The following is a 20,926-nucleotide window of genomic DNA, read 5'->3' on the forward strand; positions in this document are numbered from 1 at the left end:
TCACTTAAAACTTTCTTAAATCTTCGTGCCAAAACATCTGCAAATATTTTGTAATCCACATTTAAAAGGGAGATGGGACGGTAATTCTTAAGTTGTGTCTTTTCAGTTTCTGACTTTGGAATCAATGTGATAAATGCTTCTTTCCACGATTCAGGCGCCTTCTTCCCCTCCATTATTTCATTACTGACCTCCAACAAAGGTTGTATCAAATAATCCTTCAATGTCTTATAGTAGTTAGAGGTCAGTCCATCTGGCCCTGGTGATTTGCCCTGTTTCAGACTCAGGATGGCCTGTTCAATCTCTTGTCGTGTTATTTTGCCATTTAAAATTGTTCTATTTTCTTCTGACAGCTTTGCTAATCCATTTCTCTCCAAAAATTGTGTAATCTCTATTTCATCTTGTGGCCCTTGAGTATATAACTTTTTAAAATACCTCTGGAAGCACTTTCTAATCTCTCCCGGGTTCTGAATGTTCCTTCCTTCAACCTCTAAGTTTGTTACTGTATTTAATCTTTGTCTCCTTTTCAACTGCCAAGCTAGCAGTTTCCCACATTTATTTGCCGATTCAAAAGTTTTTTGTTTCATTGTTTTAATCTTCCATTCTATTTCCTGATTTATCAGCTTGGAATATTGCGCCTGATAAAGTTTGATTTCTCTCAGAATCGGTTGGGACTTCGGGTTAGATCTTAACTTCTTCTCCAACTCTTTGATACTTTCCAGAATTTTATCTTTCTTTTCATTTTGCAGTCTTTTCTTTAAGGAATTCTGTTGAATCAAGAACCCTCTCATCACAGCTTTACTTGCATCCCAGATAGTTCTTTTTTCCACCGTAGTGTTCAAATTAATCTCAAAATAGTCCTTTAAGGTTTTTTGGGCCTTCTTTACAATTCTTTGATCTCTAAACAGGCCATCATTCATCTTCCATCTAAAGGAGCCGATTGGGATCAATGTCATATCCATTCTCAAGGCGTTATGGTCGGAGCATGTTTTGGGGCAGATTTCCACCTTCCTCACCTTAGGTGCCAGACTTCTAGTTATCCATATTTGGTCGATTCGTGTCCAAGTCAGTTGAGCTTCAGAAAAGAATGTTCCTTCTCTTCCCAGGGGGTTTCTAACTCTCCAGATGTCAACCCAGTCCATATTGTCAGTCATTTCAAAAAAGGTCTTAGGTAGTCTTCCCTCTTTAGTAATGTTCTGGTTCTGTGACTTATCCATATTTGTTGATACGACCCCGTTCATGTCCCCCATCATGATGACGTTGTTGTAATCCAGATAATCCAGCATGATCTCGTGCAACTTCTTATAAAAATCCGATTTTCCTTCATTTGGAGCATAAATTCCTAATATCAAAATTTTTTCTCCTTGATACTGTACTTCTATTGCGAGGATTCTTCCACTTTCATCTTTAAAGAGAAATTTTGGTGAAAGGCTCTCTTTTGCATAGATCACTACACCTCTCTTTTTAACTGTATCCGATGATATAAATTCTTGACCAAGCCTTTTATTTATTAACACCTTTCTATGGAGCCTAATCACATGTGTTTCTTGTAAGCATATAATGTCCAATTGTTCCTTTTTTAAAATATGAAAAATTTTAGACCTTTTTTCGGGACTGTTACAGCCATTTATGTTCCAACTCAAAAGCTGCAGAGACATCCTGGATAGGTCTGGTTATTCTTTCTGGGGTGGTACCTTGTTCTCCGGTCCTTGAGGATCCGAGGGGGCGGGCTCCCCTGGAAGTTCTGGCGCTGGCAATCCAAGTCCTTTGTGGAGGTCTTCTCCGTGTGCTCCCAAAAACTTGTCTCTATCTTCCACTGTTTTGATTTTGATCTTTCTCCCTCTGTAGGTAAAGGATAATCCTTGTGGAAACTCCCACCTGAAGATAATTGCGTTGCTTCTCAACAGTCTTGCCACTTCCGTGTAGTTAGATCTAAGGTCCAGCAACTGCTTAGGAATGTCCTTGTAGATTTCAATTCTCTTGCCCAAAATGTCTAGTGACTTTTCGTAGTGCAGGCCCAAAATCTTGTCCCTTTCCTCCTTTGATCTCAGTGTTATCAAACAATCTCTGGGCTTCTCTGTCCTTCTGACTCTGCCAAGCCTGAAAGCAGATACAATTTTAAAGTCTTTTTCCTCTAACTTCCAAAACTTGGCAAATTCCTTAGTTAGAAATTCAATAAAATTATCTTCTTCCACCTCTGGTATTGACCGTATCCTCAAGTTGGTCTCCCTGTTTCGCAGTTCTGTCATCAAAAAGTAAATCTGATGTTCTCCAACTTGTTTGCTGAGTGGTCTTACTTCTTTCTCAAGTTCTTCCAATCTTTGACTAGTATCTTCAGCCAGTTTACGATTTTCACCTACAGCCTCCTTTAATTCTCCAATAGACTGGGCATTCTGTGCAACTTGTCCAGTCAGCTTATTCAAGCTTTCTGTGTTCTGTTCAATTTTAGCTGTATGCAAATCAGCCTTCTTGTCCAGAGCCTCCAGTTTCTCCAAAATTTTCTCCAAGACAGAGCTACTTGTCCCTGAAGCCATATCTCCCAAGTGCAGCTCCTCTGTCTCTCCCTCCCCTGCCTGTATTAGGGAGGCCGCCTCTATGTCTGGAGGCAAAGTGGAAGGCAAGGCCGGCACAGAAGATCTACGCTGTGAGGCTGCAGATAAAGTTAGAGTTGTTTGTTTAGTCCTTCCTCTTCTCCTTGCGCCACTCATTCCAAAGTTATCTGTAATCCAAGGTCAATCCAAGTTGTTCCCATGAGAAAGCAGAGTCCCAGATGCAATAGTCAAACAGAGGCCGGGAAAGGGAAAGTAAAACAAAGTCACTGCTGTAAGTCCAAAATCCTCTAGAGGGAGCTTAATGCGTCTTCAGGGAAAAGATCAAATCCAAGTTAGACTTATAAATTTAAATCCATGTCTATCGCCTCCACAATGTATTATTTTTAGCAGAGTAAAACTTAAAGCAAAACAGTGTTTCTTACAGTGCCTTGACTGCAACAGTTTCAAAGTATCCAGTTCCAACTCAGAATGTTTCAAAACCTGAATTCAATGTATCCAAAGTTGCAAACTGGTGCTCATCCAGGCAGCTCCAGCACCAGAGATTCTTATTTATTTTATAATCCACTGGTACCACAGAAGAAGGATATCAGTGCACCCCGAATATGACCAGCAAAAGTCAATAACTCAAAGTCTTTCACTCAGAAAACTGCTTTAACAGGGTGCCAGCATTTAGTTAACGCATAACTTTTTGTCTCCACTCCTCCTGCTCTTTGCTTAAAGTTCAGTATAGCGGGAGATGGGCTTCCTGCTTATCCTCACTCCGTTTTCAGCCAGATTTCAACTTTTAAAAAAAGTTTTAAAAGTTTCATAAAGTTCTCAAAAAGTTTCAGAAAGTTGACAAAAGTTTCAGAAAGTTTTCAATGTCCAAATTTACTCACGGGTTGTAGTTTCCAAAGTTCAGAAAAGTTGCAGGAAGAAAGGACAGCGCTGACCGGCAACAGCAATGCGGCTTCACTTCGCTGTTTGCGCAACGACCCACAGCGCCGCTACCCCCTCCGCGATCCGGAGCCCCTTACGGGGTCCCTTCAACGTTTTGGGGGCTGCTTCTGGCGCCCGCCGGGTCCCGAGACCACAGGCTTCTGCCACCTGTGGTTTTCCTGAATGGGTCTCCGCTTCGCCGTAGCGGACGACCCGTTTACAGCGGAGCTCCCTTCTCCTTACTCGGAGAAGGCAGCCATTACCGGTCGCGCCGCCTCCGGAAGTCACCTTGATATCTCTATTTTAGACAGTATTTTTATGGTCACATGACAAAGTAAAGGCCTACTTTACTTCCAATAGACACAGTTGTAACACATAATGCCATTATTTCAGCGGCCATGTAGACATTTTGGTTACCCAATTCTCGGTGTGTGTTGTGATGACTCTGGGACTTATCTCTGTTTGGCAGTCATCCTGTTTAATTAATTTGGATCATCTTTCAATTGTAGCCACTTTAAGTCAGCAATCTGCCCTCAAATATATCTGTTTGTTGGAGTGTACATTAAGGTTACCAGATTTTTTTCAATGAATCCGGGGACACTTTTCATCTTCAATTGATTTTGTTTGGGGACTGATTTGTAAATCCGGAGACTGTCTCCAGGAAACGGGACGTCTGGTAACCTTAGTGTGCATGAACATTTGTGCTCTCAAACACCAGAAAATGATATTTGGTGCTTAGTTTGCAACAGCTAAGCAAGCCATAATGAACTTTAGGATGAAATGCATTTCATGTTTTGTTTAACTAATATACTGAGTCTGTTCCTATTTGTTTTATGTTATGTATTAATTGTGTGCCACCCCAGCCAAATCCTTTTTTAAGAAAAGAAAAATCCCTCTTTACTAAGGTTGTCCTGGGACATGAAGAACAGCAGTAAGCAATCAGCCCCATAGTCACACAACAGATTGGGTATGCAGGGCATATGGTGAACACTTGCGTACAGCTTTTAAAAGCTCATTCCACAGGAAGTATTAAAAGTCAGCATTGTTAGCCTGGCCACACTTCTAGACAAGTGAAACTACTCGGCTATCCACATTTGTGACACAATGCAAGGATGAAATACGTGAGGTTCTAAATATGGCTATAAAAAAACAAAACCCAAAAGGCATTCTATCTTCCTATATGAAATTAAACACTATACTCCAATCCAATGGGCTGGCTCTGGAATTCACATAATAATTCTTCCCCTCCATGTATTTCTTCCTTAGATATGGGGTCATATAGATCATGGTGGGGGAGGTGAATGCATGAATTGGTGCACATACGTCAATCATGGATAATTCAGGGAGCCATGTGTGAGCTGTTCACCCTATTCATGCCTACTCACATTTCACTATGCCATAGTACTTTGCCTAGCCATGTACCTTAGAGCTCTGCTTCAGGTTCTGGACATGTGTGTATGTAACTTGATCTACATTTAGAAGGATTTGGGAATAAAGCCTGGGGTAGCCAAGACAAAATTGGGTGGCATGCACACACATCAAGTGAGAGGCATTATTACAGTTCAAGGAGACCTTCTAGCCAGGCAAAAGCACCCCAAGGGTGTATCGATGTGTGACTGTGTGCAGGGGGAAATCTAGCTAGGAGAAGCCCAGAGAACCATTCAGCCCAGACACTGAGGTCCAGCTCCGAGGGCCTTCTGATGGTTCATTCACTGCGAGAAGTAAGCTTACAGGGAACCAGGCAGAGGGCCTTCTCGGCAGTTGCATCTGCCTTGTGGAATGCCCTCCCATCATATGTCAAGGACATAAGTAACTATACTACCTTTAGAAGACATCTGAAGGCAGCCCTGTACAGGGAAGTTTTTAATGTTTGATATTTTATTATGTTTCTGTATATGCTGGAAGCCACCCAAAGTGGCTGGGGCAACCCAGTCAGATGGGGGGTATTACAAATATTATTATTATTATTATTATTATTATTATTATTATTATTATTACTATTACTGCCTTTTAGGCCTTGTTTGCCTTGTTGAGAAGTGCAGACTTGCCTATTATAGTTGAGATGAAATTTGAAACAGAACTTCTTTCCATCCTGGCTCACTCTTAGCCTCTATGCTACATGAGCTCTAAAAAAAAGCTATTTCCCATTATCTAAACCATATGTTCTGCAGCAATGCTTAAATTTCTAAAATAAGTATTTCTGACCAAGTGGAAATGCCAAAAAGAGAGAGATTCTGTTCTGATCATTATTGCATATTTGCGACAGTGTGGCAGATGTGCAATCCATACATATAAATGCGATGCCAGGAGCTCAGTCTTTGCCAGGGCCACAGTTGAATTATATTTTGATCCAAGCTGGAGCACACATGTTTAATTTTCTTCCATATTGCTGTCATTTGCATGGGAACAGAGGATGGCCAAGTCATGCAAAATTTATTAAAGAGTAAAAAAACCAAAAAAAACCGACCCAAAACCCAAAGATGGACTCTTTCAATTTATCTGACTTGTTTTAATTACTCAAAGTTCCATGATGGATTATCGCTCTAGCCTGGGGTACAAAGAGCATCGCAAAAAGTAAGCTGCATTATGAGTGATCACAACATAGCTTATTCTTGATGTCCTCTATAAATCCTACATCATTATCGTCAAAAGAACATGTCTTCAGACTGTTCTACTCCCTGCATGTACTCTTCTTTATGAACTGCTCTTTTGGAATTCGTTAACAATAGAGGGGGGACAAATCTCTCAAGGTTGGGCATATGGATGTGATCAATATTTGGTACTGTTGGCTCTTTTAAAAACTACTGGAATAGCTGCCCATTTCAATGGATTAAAATGAGTTGCATGGAAGGTACCTGCCGCAAACGGACTCGTGCGTCTATGCTATCTCATTGGGATAGCAAAGGTCTATTATTTCCTACAAAAGACAGTGAAAGAATGAGGTGATGCAATTTTAAAAACAGTGCTGGAAATAAAGGGGGAAACATCTTGTACATCGAGAAAGACTGGACATATTTTGACCTCTAAATCTGATTTTCAGCTGCTGATGTCTATCTGTGCTTGATCAACCCACTCCAGCGGGAGGTCAAGGGAAGGATGGAATGAACAACAGATAAGAGACAGCAAGGAAAAGAATATTGGTGAGTTTGTCTAACAAAGTTATCAACCTTTTCCTGCTTTGCCATCTGTCTGGGAGGAAAAAGCAGGAGACAGCATCACTGCATCTTCACCTTCACCCTTTCTGCCAATGAGTAAACACATGACCCATTATAATTCATACCTGAGTCACTCATCTCTTACTTCCCCCTGCTAGGTGCTCTTGGAGGAACTGATTCTCTAGATCTATCTCAATTTGCTTGCCCTATATGGTGACCTGTGTTGAGACAGGGGAAATGTGCCCTGTTAATTCTCCTTGACAAAAGTAAGCTTCCAAGGATGATTTTGCTCTAGGAGGCTTAGTTTGGTCAAAATTGAGTATACACTTTCAGAGTTAATACTAAATATATTACTTCCGGTAAATGAACCACCATAGCTGCTAGAGGGCCGTGAAGATTTGTGTGTTTGGCTTTTTAGACTCATCTACCCATGTACTATCTGAAACCAAAGGGGCACATTGGTTAAAGGTAAGAGATAAAGGGACCCCTGACCGTTAGGTCCAGTCGTGGCCGACTCTGGGGTTGCGGCGCTCATCTCGCTTTATTGGCCGAGGGAGCCGGCGTACAGCTTCCAGGTCATGTGGCCAGCATGACTAAGCTGCTTCTGGCAGAGCAGCACACGGAAACACCGTTTACCTTCCCGCCGGAGCGGTACCTATTTATCTACTTGCACTTTGACGTGCTTTTGAACTGCTAGGTTGGCAGGAGCAGGGACCGAGCAACGGGAGCTCACCCCTTTGCGGGGATTCGAACCGCTGACCTTTTGATCGGCAAGCCCTAGGCTCTGTGGTTTAACCCACAGTGCCACCCACGTCCCCGGCACATTGGTTACCAGATATAAATTCCATCCCCCAGCTCTCCTACCCCACTAATGGTAGTTTGAGTTCAACAGTAAGTGTCAAGCCACAGACTTCCAATCCCAGCATTAGTGTTCATTACACTGTGGTCTTCTTATTCTGAGTGGGAACACTCCTTTATTTTTGTTTTTCACAAGCTGTATGCAGGATGCTGGTTTTTGTATTTTGATTAAAAAAGAAAATATAGTATGTAAAATATAAAATTATAACTCCCTGGATTCCTAGGTCCAGCTTTGGGGTACATACTCTTTGGTTTGTGAGCCCCAGCAGAGATTTAAAATTACAAAACATGCAGCAAAGCAGAGCATGGAAATATAGCCTGTTAGACCATTGTAATATCCCTTTCTAAGTTCCTTCCAAAGTTCCCCACTTCCCTTAGCATAGAAAGAGACCACATGTTTAGTAAGTTAAAAATGATTGATTTACAAACTCTTCAAAGGTAGATTCATGTGCCGTTTCATACAGCAGCAAGAAAAGACAGACAGTTTAACTTAGATTCCAAAAATTGTAAGAGTTTCTAAATTATTTGAATAGAAAGGCAAAAATGGCATGCTTAAGCCATGTGGTCTAAATTTGGAGCATCCAGCTTAGACTTCCTTACTGCTAGGGTTCATATGGTTGAAGTGAGAGAACAAAGAGTTTGGTAAGCCTTCTTCCCAAGGTGAGACGGTGTGACCTAGCTAAGCCTGGCAAGACTCTGTGGACTTAACCCCTTCATGCATTAAAGTTAAGTATGTTGGTTATATGAGGCTGATTTATCCCACAGGGGACACTGGCATATTAGGTCTACTATGGAATTATATGGAACCACACAGAGTGTTAGAACTATGTTCCTTTGATGACCAGCAACAGTGCTTAGTTATCCTGCACCTTCTGTAACAGGAGAGGATCCTCAGCTCCGATAAATAGTCCCACAACCTGACATTTATTTCATGCAACTCCACTATTAATACTATTTGTGTGGTAAACAGAAACAAGAGCTGTCAACCTTCTCAAGTTAATTTACTATACTGGAGAAAATACATAGTCCATGTGTGAATAATATTCCACCAGCAGTTATGGATTAAAAGAGGGTGGGGGAGATGGAAAATTAGAGAACATCATCTCATGTAGAATAAGGTCCCTTGTTGTTGCTAATAAAATAATTCACTTCTGGGGTGTTTAAATTCATGTTTTTAATAGTATTTCCAAAAGTGTTCAAGGTACAAACTCCCATACACATGCGGACACACACACGCCCGCAAACATGTCTTCAATTTTAAGCATTCAGTGATCCCAATATGGAGAAAAACTTCCTTCCATCTGCTTCCTCGGCAGTTACTTATTCCTTCAGAGTAAACGGAACAGCTCTGGCAGAAGATTTACAAACAATAGAACACTATTGCATAACTGGCATTCACTGCACTGCACTCAACACTTCCCCTATATCTGCTTCTCATATCGAGTGCAACTTATGCATTCTGGGGATAGTGCCTAAAGTCAAAATCACATATAGTCAAAACCAGTGGGGTTTTTTCTGGGGAGACACAGGGGTACACATACCCCTAAATATTTTGTGAATCTAAGGGGAGAAGAAACTAATTTTTAAAAAATAGTTTCTTCTCTAGCATGGTGAATCGGCCACATTTCCTGTCATGGTGTTTCCTGAGTCTCAGATGGAAGCGGGCGTTTAATGTGTGAAGTAGGAGTTGGAATCTAGCACTGTGATTGGTCAGTTTTGTTGTTACCACCTCCAATGGTGGCTTCATTTCCTTTCCCAGTGTTTCCTGAGTCCCAGATGGAAGCAAGCGTTTAATGTGTGAAGCAGTGTAGAATGTGGATGTGGGCTGTTTTACTTTTTTTTTTTAATAAATTTTTATTGATTTTCCAACATATATTAAAACACAATACAACTAACAACACATAAACAAACGAACATATAAACACGTATAATTTCTTAACCTCTTTTTCTTGAACCTTGTTTCAAACGACTTCCCCATACCTCCCTTTTCTGCATCCCTGTTTTAAACTTTTCCAGCAACCCCTAATTTCAATACTTATAATTCAGTTTCTAATCTTTTTCCTCTTACCCAATTATTTGTCACTGCAATTCTGCTTTACATTACCCATGACATTTTAGCACTCATTAATTTTACAACAGTTCTTAAGATAAACTTTAAATTTCTTCCAATCTTCTTCCACCGTCTCTTTCCCTTGGTCACGGATTCTGCCAGTCATCTCAGCCAGTCCCATATAGTCTATCACCTTCGTCTGCCACTCTTCCAGCGTGGGTAGTTCTTGTGTCTTCCAATAGTTTGCTAAAAGAACTCTTGCTGCTGTTGTAGCATACATAAAAAACGTCTTATCTTTCCTTGCCACCAATTGGCCCACCATGCCCAGGAGAAAGGCCTCTGGTTTCTTGTGAAAGGTACACTTAAGTACCTTCTTAATTTCATTATAGATCATTTCCCAGAAGGCCTTGATCCTTGGGCACGTCCACCAAAGGTGGTAGAAAGTACCTTCAGTTTCATTACATTTCCAGCATTTATTATTGGGCGTATGATAGATTTTTGCAAGCTTGACTGGGGTCATGTACCACCTATAAATCATTTTCATAATGTTCTCTCTTAAGGCATTACACGCCGTAAACTTTATACCGGTAGTCCATAACTGTTCCCAGTCAGCAAACATAATGTCGTGACCAATGTCTTGTGCCCATTTAATCATAGCTGATTTAACCGTCTCATCCTGTGTATTCCATTTTCAACAGCAAGTTATACATTCTTGACCAATTCTTAGTATTGGGTTCCAACAGTTCTGCTTCTAGTTTTGATCTCTCCACCTGGAAACCAATTTTCCTGTCCTGTTTGAAAACTTCATTTATCTGGTAATAATGAAGCCAGTCTGTTACTTTTGACTTCAGTTTCTCATAGCTCTGCAATTTCACTTTTCCCTCCTCATGTTCTATAATTTCCCAATATTTTGGCCATTTAGATTCCATGTTAAGTTTTTTCACTTCCTTAGCTTCCATTGGTGACAACCACCTAGGGGTTTTGTTTTCCAACAAATCTTTATACCGAATCCAAACATTGTATAGTGCTTTCCTGACAATATGGTTTTTGAAACCTTGGTGAATTTTAACCTTGTCATACCATATATATGCATGCCAGCCAAACCTGTTATTGAACCCTTCCAGATCCAAAATGTCTGTGTTTTCAAGAAGCAGCCAGTTTTTCAGCCAGCAAAAAGCCGCTGATTCATAATACAATTTTAAGTCCGGCAGGGCAAACCCCCCTCTTTCTTTTGCATCAGTTAGTATCTTAAATTTTATTCTGGGCTTTTTGCCCTGCCAGACAAATCTAGATATGTCTTTCTGCCACCTCTTGAAACAATCCATTTTATCCACAATCTGCAATGTTTGAAACAAAAACAACATTCTCGGCAAAACATTCATCTTAATAACAGCAATTCGGCCTAACAAGGAAAGTCTCAAATTTGACCATATTTCTAAATCTTTCTTAACTTCTGACCAACATTTCTCATAATTGTCTTTAAATAAGTTCACATTCTTAGATGTCAAATTAATCCCCAGGTATTTCACTTTCTTTGCTACTATTAAACCAGTTTCACTATGAAACTTCTCTCTTTCAGCAACTGTTAGATTTTTGTCCAGTACTTTCATTTTCTGTTTATTCAACTTAAAACCTGCTACTTGACCAAATACTTGTATTAGCTCTAAAACTCTTTTCGTACTAGTGTCTGGCTCTTGTAAAGTTAATACTAGATCATCTGCAAACGCTCTCAATTTGTATTGTTTAGCTCCGACCTGAATCCCTTTAACCAGCTGGTCCCCTCTGATCATGTTTAATAAAACCTCCAAGACAGATATAAAAAGTAATGGGGATATTGGGCACCCCTGTCGTGTCCCTTTTTCAATAGCAAATTCTTCAGTAACCACATTATTTACAATCAATTTTGCTTTTTGTTCAGAATAAATTGCACCTATACCATTCTCAAAACCTTGGCCTACCCCCATCCCTTCAAGATTCTTTTTCATAAAGCTCCAAGAGATATTGTCAAAGGCTTTCTCCGCATCCACAAATATTAATACTGCCTTAGTATTAATATTGGCTTCTAGTAATTCCATAATATCTATTATGTTTCTCACATTGTCAGATAAATGTCTTCCTGGAAGAAAGCCCGCCTGGTCTTTATGAATCTCTCCCACCAAAACTCTTTTCAATCTTTTTGCCAAAATGTCTGCAAAAATTTTGTAATCCACATTAAGTAATGATATAGGGCGGTAGTTCTTAATCTGATTCTTCTCAGTCTCTGATTTTGGTATAAGTGTAATACACGCTTCTTTCCACGATTCGGGTGCCTTCTTCCCCTCTAAAATTTCATTACAGACCTCCTTCAACGGTTGTATAAGCCATTCTTTCAAAGCTTTGTAATATCTGGAGGTCAATCCATCTGGTCATGGAGATTTTCCCAATTGCATATTTTGAATGGCTCCCTCAATTTCTTGCTCAGTTATCTTCTGGTTCAAAATCACTTTACTTTGTTCAGAAATTTTTTGTAATCCATATTTTTTAAGAAATTCTTCTATCTCTTTTTCATTCACCGGCCCTTGTGCATAAAGGGATGTGGGCTGTTTTACTGATGAAAGTTTGGCCTCAATATGAGTAATGCATGTTCTTTGTACTTTTGGCCATTTGCTGCATTTATTTTTCCTGATTTGAACTATAAAATGGTGATTTTCTTGAGTCAAAATGAGAGAAACATTTTTAAAGGGGGGAAAAGCGCTGGTCAAAGCACATTGGGTGCAATGGTGGTTGCTACAGCCTCTCTCCCCCCCTTCCCCCTTTCTTTTTCTTTTTAACTTTGTCAAGCGTATAAAACTAAATGCACACAAGTTAAATGTGTGTAAGTTGTGAATGTACTGTATACAAATGCTTAACTAGTTGCTTCTTAATACTAATAGCTTGAATACTAATGGCTTGAAATTGGAAAGAAGCCAAATGTACATCAGTGGCATAATCTGGAGCATAACACTTTCTGGAAAACTCTCTCTCTCTCTCTCTCTCTCTCTCACACACACACACAAAACCTGTGTGGCAAAAGAAAGGAGAGACATTCATGGCAGTCTGGTGGCTATTCATCCAGCAAATGAACAATGACTCTAGGACAAACTGTATCTGATGCATTCTGTAATATATGGTTGTTAATATTTTCCTTCATATTGATATTACTGTTTGCATCTGAGCTATGCCTTTGGGTTTGGGGAAAAGGAGAGGGAGGATATTCCAGTTGTTTTTTTTAGAAGTCAATAAAAATTAAGGGGGAAAGGTTTATGCTTGGGTGACATGCATATTCTTTGAATAAAGTGGACCTCTTTTTAAAATAATAATAAAAAACTGAAATGAAAAACCAGCCAGTGGGTGGTGAACAGTGGTTACTGAATAACTGTTGACACTGAAAGAGCGGCCAAAGTAGGAATTATCAAATCAGGTGAGTATCATTGTTCAATATGTTTAATGCTACAAGCACCTGGTTCTTTCTTCATTATACAACTTACAGAAGACCAAAGAGTATGCCAGTCTATAACATCAAAATAATTATTCCATGTAGCAAAAATTTGATCCAGTGAAGAAAAACGTATTTTAGTGACTTGACATTAGGTAATGGAAAGAAAAGCTGAAAACTGCCTTTCAGTTTGCATGCACAACCCAAAATTTCTATGTTAATTACACAACAAACCTGGGGCTTATGAAATAAAGAACACAGGGTTTATATGTTTTTTAGCAGTACCTTCCATGGAAAAATCCCTCTTCATTCTCCACTGTAAGAAGAAAAAACAGTATTTTCAATAAATGTCAATTTTTATATAGTATACAGGCTTTTATAGTATACAAGCTTTACAAGAGAAATCTAATTTGCAAAGATAAACCACCATACATATTTATGCATTTATTTGTACTTTATTACCGTTTGGAAACATTAGTATAATACATTGGTACCTCAGGTTACAGACGCTTCAGGTTACAGATTCCGCTAACCCAGAAATAGTACCTCGTGTTAAGAACTTTGATTCAGGATGAGAACAAAAGTCGTGCTACGGTGGCGTGGTGGCAGCGGGAGGCCCCATTACCTAAAGTGAAACCTCAGGTTAAGAACAGTTTCAGGTTAAGAACAGACCTCCAGAACGAAGTAAGTTCTTAACCCAAGGTACCACTGCACAGGGAGATATGAAATCAAGCTGAGTAAGATTGTCTTCTATGAGCATGGTCTTCACGGTGAGTCCGTAAGTGACTGTGGAGGTCAATTCTGGATCCACACATCTTTCCACAGTAGTGACAGAGGTTTCTGGGTGGGAGTTGATCACAGTGAGAGTTTGCCAAACATGCCTTCCTCTTAGCACATTTCTCCCTTTTGTCCTGGGTTTGAGCGTCTTCAAAGTCCACGACACCTTTAGTAAAGGCTGTTCTCCAATTGGAACGGTTGCAGGCCAGTGTTTCCCAGTTGTTGGTGTTTAGACTACATTTTTAAAGATATGTCTTAAGAGATCTTTAAACCTTTTTTGTTGACCACCAGCATTATGCTTTCCATCTTTAAGTTTGGAATAGAGTAGTTGCTTTGGAAGACAATAATCAGGCATCCGAACAACATGACCAGTCCAATGAAGCTGATGTTGAAGAATCATTGCTTTGACACTGGTGATCGTTGCTTCTTCCAGGACACTGGCATTAGTTTGCCCAAAGCTTGTCCAATGCCAGTGCTACTAGGTGGTGGTCAAAAAGCATAGAATCATAGAATTGTAGAGTTGTGGCACACACTGAGTGACTAACTAAAAAATCATAGTAACGTTTCTGAACATAACAATTTTTTAGCAAGTGTCCCGGAAGCCAATTCATGCAGCTCTGTGAACTTGTGTTGAACTACTTTCTCTCCCCTTCGAAGAGAAGCAACTTCAGCACTAGTCAAAACTTCCCTGCCATCGAATAATGAATGCAAGCTGTTCCTTGCTCTGGCAAACAGGACATTTTTTGGTAAAGAAAACAGCTGGGACATGAAAACAAAGTGTTTGCATTTCAATATACTGTATTTTTTGCTCTATAAGACTCACTTTTCCCCTCCTAAAAAGTAAGGGGAAATGTGTGTGCGTCTTATGGAGCGAATGCAGGCTGCGCAGCTATCCCAGAAGCCAGAACAGCAAGAGGGATTGCTGCTTTCACTGCGCAGCGATCCCTCTTGCTGTTCTGGCTTCTGAGATTCAGAATAATTTTTTTTCTTGTTTTCCTCTTCCAAAAACTAGTTGCGTCTTGTGGTCTGGTGCGTCTTATAGAGCGAAAAATACAATTTCTCTCTCAAAAAGGGATTTTTTAATTAAAAAAAAAATACTCTTCCCTCCCCAGCAGTGGAGGTTGGTGCATGATAGCAAATGAGGCATTGCCCCCACCAAACTTAGCTACCACTCACTTTCTTAGTTAAAGCCATTCCACAGAGAAGCATCCCTTGTCAACTTCATCGTCCTAAGCCTCAGTGTTGTTCTAGAACAGGGGTAGGCAACCTAAGGCCCAGGGGCCGGATGCGGCCCAATTGCCTTCTCAATCTGGCCCACGGATGGTCCAGGAATCAGTGTGATTTTACATGAGTGGAATGTGTGCTTTTATTTAAAAAGCATCTCTGGGTTCTTTGTGGGGCATAGGAATTTGTTCATCCCCCCCCCAAAAAAAAAATAGTCTGGCCTACCACATGGTCTGAGGGACGGTGGACCGGCCCTCGGCTGTAAAAGGTTGCTGACCCCTGCTCTAGCAGAACTCAGCAGGAAGAAGGATGAGGACAAAGAATTAGTGGGGTTTGCCTGCCATTGGTTCCGGCGCCACCTGCTGTTTGTCTCCCTGCCTTCAGCCCTACCAATTTCAATGGGCACCAGCCACCACTGCTCCTCAGCTATAATCTCTCTGAATCACTACCACCCTGCACTGCACTTAACAAAAGGGAAAAAAGAGGAAAGAACACTCATTATTAACACTTGATTCTGAGAATCTGGTCCTTAATTTAATTGATCCAGAGTGATTGTTTGGTGCTCTTGTTTTAAATAACATTCAGATGCACAGGCATTCTTTCAGCATGCCGCGGGTTATTTTGTTAACCGCAGAAGGCGGGGATTTAATCTGGTACAGCACCAAAAGCAACGCGACCTGTGACCTGGGGGGGGGGTCACCGATACAGCACCCACATTGAATGACTTTTGCCAAGTCCCCCCGGCCTGTTTCACACATTTGTCTGCATCCTTATGGAGCGTACAAGCAGGGAATGATCTTTGACACCCAGACACCTGTGTCCGATACTTTTATGTGCAGTCATTTCTGCCTGTGGGACACATGTTGCAGTTATGAGAGACAGACACTACCTGAACAGAGTGTGTTTGTTTACTGGAAGTGGCAGGAGGTAAATCAAGGGTGAGGGACATGTTGACCTCCAGATGTGGCTGGACTCCAACTCCCATCAGACGCAGTCAGAGCATGGGCAGTGGTCAGGAATGATGGGAGTTGCCATCTAGCAACATGTTTCAGAAACTCCGGTTCATTGGATTCCATGGTTTTACTCTGAAATATCCCAACTAAGTGTACATTAAAGGTTTTTGACCATTTTGGCCGCAGCCTGGTGCATGGTCTTCAGGCAAAGGAGGCCATCACTTGTGTACCACTTTGGATTCCAAGATGGACGAAAGAGAGGATGTAAACGTAAGGAAAATTAATTAAATAAATCCCATTCTATACCCAGGAATAATTGAACTCAGTGAGGGCTTACTTCTGAATAAATATGTGGAGTGATTTCTCTGCATGGCTAATGGAATTCCTCACCGCAGGCGTTAATTCTGAAGCCTTGCAAAATACTTCACCAGCCACATAAATGTAACCTTTCTGTTTTGGAGAAGTTTTGTAAATACAGTAGTACCTCTGATTATATAACCCTCTGGTTACGTAAACTTCAGGATGCAAAAGCGGAAAACCTGTAAGTATTTGACTGGGTTTCGCCACATGCACATGCGCAGAAGCTGTCCTCAGGTTGTGGAAACCTCAGGATCCAACCGGACCTCCGGAACGGATCCCATCCGCAACCGGAGGTACCACTGTACATCCCTGGTTTGGGAGGTATTACATCAGTGTTTTCCAAACTTGGGTCTCTAGCTGTTTTCGGACTACAATTCCCATTATCCCTGACCACTTGCTAGCTAGGGATGGTGAGAATTGTAGTCCAAAAACAGCTGGAGATGCAAGTTTGGGAAACACTGAATTATACCATCACACCATTTTGTGACATGCATTTTGAAATTATCTGATTGCTGTGGGGTTTTTAAGAAACAATCCAGTTTAAATATATAGATAATTAAGATGCTAAAGGACGCAGGTGGTGCTGTGGGTTAAACCACAGAGCCTAGGGCTTGCTGATCAGAAGGTCAGCGATTCGAATCCCCGCGAAGGGGTGAGCTCCCATTGCTCGGTCCCAGCTCCTGCCAACCTAGCAGTTCGAAAGCACGTCAAAGTGCAAGTAGATAAATAGGTACTGCTCTGGCAGGAAGGTAAACAGTGTTTCATGCACTGCTCTGGTTCACTAGAAGCGGCTTAGTCATGCTGGCCACATGACCCGGAAGCTGTACGCTGGCTCCCTCGGCCAATAAAGCGAGATGTGCACCACAACCCCAGAGTCGGTCACGACTGGACCTAATGGTCAGGGGTCCCTTTACCTTTACCTTTTAAGATGCTAAAATGTGACTTTGGGAAAGTGCTTCTATCTCATCAGAGACAAATAACACAAGACCTTAGCCACCATGTTCCTGATAAGCCACTTTACCATTTTCACGAGTTACATAGACATGAGGCTTATCAGAAGAACCATATGAGAGATCCAGAACCAACCTTCTTCCACCCTATCCTGCCACCAGCACTTAGTAGACTCTTCCTTGGACCTCTCTGGTACTCCTATGTCCATTCATATTTCCTTAACTGGATGTCGCCTGTCCTGGGAACCTTCTCCAGAAACTCCTATTGTTCAAGAACCATTCTGTTAACACCAAGTTGCCTGCTCAGCTCCCATAAAATCGAGGCAAGCCAAATGACTTCCAGGGCTGCTGGTCTGCAATAAAACACCATATCACGCACAGTCCTGCCTCATCAAAGGCTACACTGTTTTTAACATCCCATTACTTTATTGTACTAAATAGGGAAGAGTTGACAATTCCTAGTCCGTTCATAAATATATCTATCGAGACTAGTCCATTTCATCTGTTTCTTTCCTCTTTCGCTTTTGAGGACCCGTTTCACTTATAAAAACACCTGACTGCTCTTACAGTTATGCTCTCTGTACCATTAATTTCAGCTGCTCTTTGATCCGAATTGCAGCTGGAGCTTAGCATGCCAAGACTGTAACATCTTGCAGCTTGCATTGAAATGGAGATTAGACCACAACCCAATAGTTCTGGGTGGTTTCATGTGATGGGGGAGGGAGGGAGGGTGGGTTGGCAACGTTGCAAAAGGCAACACTTCATTTGGCAAAAGCCAACAAGAATGACAGGGTTCAGATATCAGAAAAATAGAACGGGAAGAGACCTAAGAAACTTCAGCTCAGGAATAAAGCACACAGGCTGTCTAATATGGAAAAGCCTATCTGTGAGGGATGCCAGCTTATCAGAAACAAACAGCCCATGCTACTCTTGTTCCTTTAACAGAAGCATAATGTCCAATGATAATCAGTTGAGGCTTTTCAAAGCATGGTCATCAGCTGATGTTGGTAAATTAAATGGTTATCAAAGGAACAGCTATAGGACCAAGTTCAGAACATGACAGCCATATTGCCTATAGCAGAAATTTAGAGCCTGTCTCGCATCAGCACCAGCAAGCATGGTCAACAATGAAGGATGATGGGAGCTGAAACCAACAACATCTTGAAGACCACTGGTTTCTCCATTTCTCCAATTCATAGAATTATTTTGCACTTGCATATCAGAAATTTTGTTAATTTTATTCATTTATTTGGAATTAACTTTACACAGATTTCCCGTGGATCCTTTGTCTCAGAAGGGCTCTCTAAATTCATCTCACGTGTTGCTTCGGATGTTCTTAAAGGTGAAAATACATCTTTCAGAGCCTGGACCTAGGCTTTCTATGAAGTGCAATGAGACAGGAGGGCCTCTTTGGACCAATTTCTACAACAGCCCGCAGAACCTTCTCTTGCAATAATTTATGTAGTTGTTACATACACTAGAGAATTCTATTGCTCTAAGCTATTTTAATCATACTGGAACTTTTTGTTTCATTTAAAATTGAAAATAGCTTTCAAAAGCCCCTGTGCACGATTATTGCACAGCATTCCTAGACTCCTTCTAGGGGGTGATGGAAACCTTCCAGCAAAAATGAAAGAGCAAAGGAACCTACGTTCATAGTCGAGTTTGTCTTGCTATTACATTTACCTGAGGGACAATATATGACAGCTGGATGGAACAGCCAGTCCTGAAATCTGATCAAAAAGAGCTGTGCTCAGCATTCCTGCACAAAATATTTAAATTTCCTGGAAACTCATTTTCATTATCTTAGTTTTACTGTTGCAATTCCTCTTGGATATTTCAGCTGGAGGATATTGGGATTAGACCGGAGCTATTGACCACTGTACCAGTAACCAGACTTGGAGTGCTTCTCCTTCAAGCAAAGGGTCACTGAAGTTGAACAGTGCAGTACTTTGACAGTGCAGTACTTTGGTCCGACCAGCTACTTGCTCAGGTTAAAAAAGATGGGTATGTTCACATGCTACGTGAAGGAGCATCTCCACTCCCATTGTTCAGCCCAGACACTGAGGTCCACCTCCGAGGGCCTTCTGGTGGTTCCCTCACTGCAAGAAGTGAGGTTACAGGGAACCAGGCAGAGGGCCTTCTCGGTAATGGCACCCTCCCTGTGGAACGCCCTCCCATCAGATGTCAAGGAGATAAAGAACTGCACTACTTTTAGAAGACATCTGAAGGAAGCCCTGTTTGGGGAGGTTTTTAATGTTTGACATCTTATGTTTTTTAGATGTGCTGGAAGCTGCCCAGAAGAGCTGGGAAAATCCAGTCAGATGTGCAGGGTTCAAATAACAAAATTATTGTTGTTCTTATTATGCACCTTTTAAAAAGAGGCTGAGGATTTGCATACTGGTATAATCTGAGTTTATGATGGCAGGTCACATGATCACTTCATCTAGTGCAAGGAGGCAGGAAACTCCAGCCAAGGTTATGAGGACTGGCTCATTCGTTTTGAGAACAGTTTCTTTGGAGAAAGCGGGGACTGATATTTCCTGCACTGTTTTTATGACAAAAAAGAATGCCACCATTTCCAGCACTTATGTCTCTTTGCACCCATGAAACTGGCAGCCTTATGAGAATCCAATACTTGGTGCCTGTTGTAAAATGTTCCATTGGTATTGCAAATCACCCTCATTTTGTCAGGGGCTCTGGACATGCTGAGTGAATTGGTGAGCTTTGTGTTATGAATTAGATCAGAATGGAGAGCTGTAATGTTCTTTCCTGGCCATGCTCCATGTTTCCATTAATCATTTTTGCAACTCTACACTGCAGCTAAGGAGATTAGAAGTTTCATAAACCCAAACACAGGCCAGTGCCCTTCGGTCTTCCAGGGCTGTAACTGCCAGCTGCAATACAGTTAGAAGCTCCTCTGCCTTCTGCCTTCTTTGACCCTCGGGACCTTTTCCTCTCCAATTTGGAGCAGCTCTGCCAAATCAGGGCGATGACTACTGTGAACACAACTGCTTGGTGGAAATGGCTCCCATTTACTTTCTGATCCAGCTCTGGGGTTATTCATTCTGTTTATTTCCATAGTTAGTCTCCACATTCTGACTGATAGCCAAAAGATAATTCCACCTGTTCATAGGAAATCCACATAGCGCTATTTCTAAGTGATGACAGCATTTCACGCCATTAAATTTCTTCTAGTTTTGGCTTGTGCAATATGGGACCCACCTTGCGCCTGCAAGATGGTCGACAACTGCTTCCTGCTCCATTTTTATCTCTGTTTCTTTGCCATCCGGACAGCTTCCATGGAACTGATGAGCTGCAGCAAAGTTAAGCTACTTTTAACACACACGAGAGAGAGAGAGAGAGAGAGAGAGAGAGAGAGAGAGAGAGAGAGAGAGAGAGTGTCAGTCATACAAAATTGCCAATGTGAACATTTTGCATACTTTGAATCATAGAATTGTAGAGTTGGAAGGGACCCTGTAGACCATATATTCCAAGCCCCTGCAATGCAGGAATATGCAGCTGTCCCATACAGGGATCGAACAATTATGGATAGTAGTTCATTACTTTTTATATGCCTGTTGTCTTTGTCCATGGAGTTTTCTTGGCAGGGATACTGGAGTGGCTTGCCGGTTCCTGCTCCAGGTGGATCACGTTTGGTCAAAACTCTCCACTATG

The 20,926-nt window shown here is 41.3% G+C and overlaps 1 long non-coding RNA gene across 2 annotated transcripts in view; it reads left to right on the top strand.

The window, feature by feature from the left end:
* The window catches only part of LOC310761292, an 83,429-nt gene that overhangs the window by 15,865 nt on the left and 46,638 nt on the right, over positions 1 to 20,926 (top strand). For both annotated transcript variants that reach the window (XR_014547339.1, XR_014547340.1), the window contains exon 3: positions 6,508 to 6,607. This is a non-coding gene — a long non-coding RNA (uncharacterized lncRNA). The remainder of the gene's footprint in view (positions 1 to 6,507; positions 6,608 to 20,926) is intronic.

This window comes from Podarcis filfolensis, assembly GCF_964270895.1.
Source record: "Podarcis filfolensis genome assembly, chromosome: 4".
NCBI classification, from domain to species: domain Eukaryota; kingdom Metazoa; phylum Chordata; class Lepidosauria; order Squamata; family Lacertidae; genus Podarcis; species Podarcis filfolensis.